The sequence below is a fragment of the Sturnira hondurensis genome, unplaced genomic scaffold (genome assembly GCF_014824575.4).
Source record: "Sturnira hondurensis isolate 20B ecotype Veracruz unplaced genomic scaffold, ASM1482457v3 Scaffold0025598, whole genome shotgun sequence".
NCBI classification, from domain to species: Eukaryota; Metazoa; Chordata; class Mammalia; order Chiroptera; family Phyllostomidae; genus Sturnira; species Sturnira hondurensis.
The window spans coordinates 913,084-914,766 of record NW_028098229.1 but is presented as its reverse complement, the minus strand read 5'-3'; the positions used below and the strand labels follow the sequence as shown (position 1 = coordinate 914,766).

Here is a 1,683-nt window from a genome sequence, read left to right as displayed (position 1 = left end):
AAAAGAGAAAGAAAAAGCATGAGAAATAAATAAGCAGCAGTAAACAGAGATCAATAGCACCAAGGTGTGCTGGGCATAATGGTTCTTTTCTTCTCCCAGTACATTTGAGATTTTAATGAGAACAACTCCACCCTGCTCATACTACAGCCCAGTCAAGAATGTGACTTTCAGTGAGAACAGGCAATGACAGCAAATCTTTTGCAAATAAGTCTGATATGGGCAGTCAATTTGACTCCTGCTGAAGTTCCCAGGATCCACAGTGAGGTCTGTTTCTGAGCAGGAAAGCCTAAGCCTCCTGTATGCAATGTTGCTGATAATGTATCCCTCCCCTCTTTCCCTCTTCTCACCCTGCCCCAATTTCCAGATTATTTCAGTAGATTAAAAGAGAAAAAGAAGTCTTGAATGCATGTTTCCCAAAGCCATATTGTTAGAGGCTTAGGCATTGTCTTCGCAATTAAAGACATCTGGACTTATTCCATTTCACGTTGAATTTGACTAAATTGTTTAAATGTCAAGCAGATACTTCTCCACTGTGTCTTTGGAAACACAGAATCTCTTAAGCTTTGGCTCTACCCTCTCTGTTCAAGAATAAAGGGGGCTGGGGTGTAGGGCATTAAGGGGAGTTCATTCTGATCAACAACTACTTCTTGAGCTCCTCCCATGTGTTTAGTTCTTTGGCATGGATCGTTATAGATGCACAAAGCTTATAACATTGTAGAATTAGCACTACTTTCCTTTTCCAAATGGCACTTGTCAGTCAAATGATTAGATTGTACATTACAGGAATTTACCAACTATATCCATCACCTCTTCAATGGAAATTATCAACAGACAGCTTGTGCCCTAAAATCGTTTGAATCCTTGGTCTTAAACCCTCCACTTTTGTCACAAACTGAGGACTGTCCTATTATGATTCTTACTCAGTTCTAATACAGGTTCTGATTTGAAAAACCCACCTATAAACCAGCTTCAAATTCTTTGTAAGAGCTAGCCTTGCCCTTTTACCCCCCAAGACTACCAAAGCTCTCTGGAGGCAGTGTTCTCCCACACCAGAGCAGGAAGTAAATTCTGCATTGCCTCATCAAGAAGTTGTGTTAGTGACAGGGGGTATACCAACAAATAAATGAGGGTAAGTGCTCGAACTGGAATTCAACACCTGCTTCCTCTGACTTCCATGCCTACTCTTACCTTAACAGCTACATGTAAAGCTTCTCCTGAGTGGTGCTGGCATTAGGACTTTGGGGAGGGATTGAACAAAAATAAAACTCTGTGACCAGAAAGCAATCATGAAATCTCTAGCAACAAACTATAGAAATGATCCCTGAAAGTATAGTCTTGTGAAATCTCTAGAGTCAAACCAACACCTGAAAGTTATTCCACCCAGGCAATTTTCCGTTGCATTACACACAAGTCTATGTGGTTATGTAACAAAAAATAACTCTGCAAAATAACTGTAATTGTCCCATCTGACAAGTAAACTGCATGAGAAAATAGTGAATTCTTTCTAAATGAATATCTAATAAAGAAACAGAGAGAAGGAGATACATGTAGTTATACTTTTTTTTTTTTTTGCTGACAAATACTCTTTCTCAGTATTCTCCTACCAGCTCTTCATTTTAAAAGGCACTACTGTTCTGTTTGTTTGTATTGTATTTGTCTTGTACAATTATAGAGGAAATTAGG

General features: G+C 39.0%; 1 pseudogene; it reads right to left on the bottom strand.

The window, feature by feature from the left end:
- Positions 1–1,264: 1,264 nt before the first annotated feature.
- LOC118982729 (uncharacterized) lies at positions 1,265–1,337 on the bottom strand (annotated as a pseudogene).
- Between the last annotated feature and the right edge of the window lie 346 nt (positions 1,338–1,683).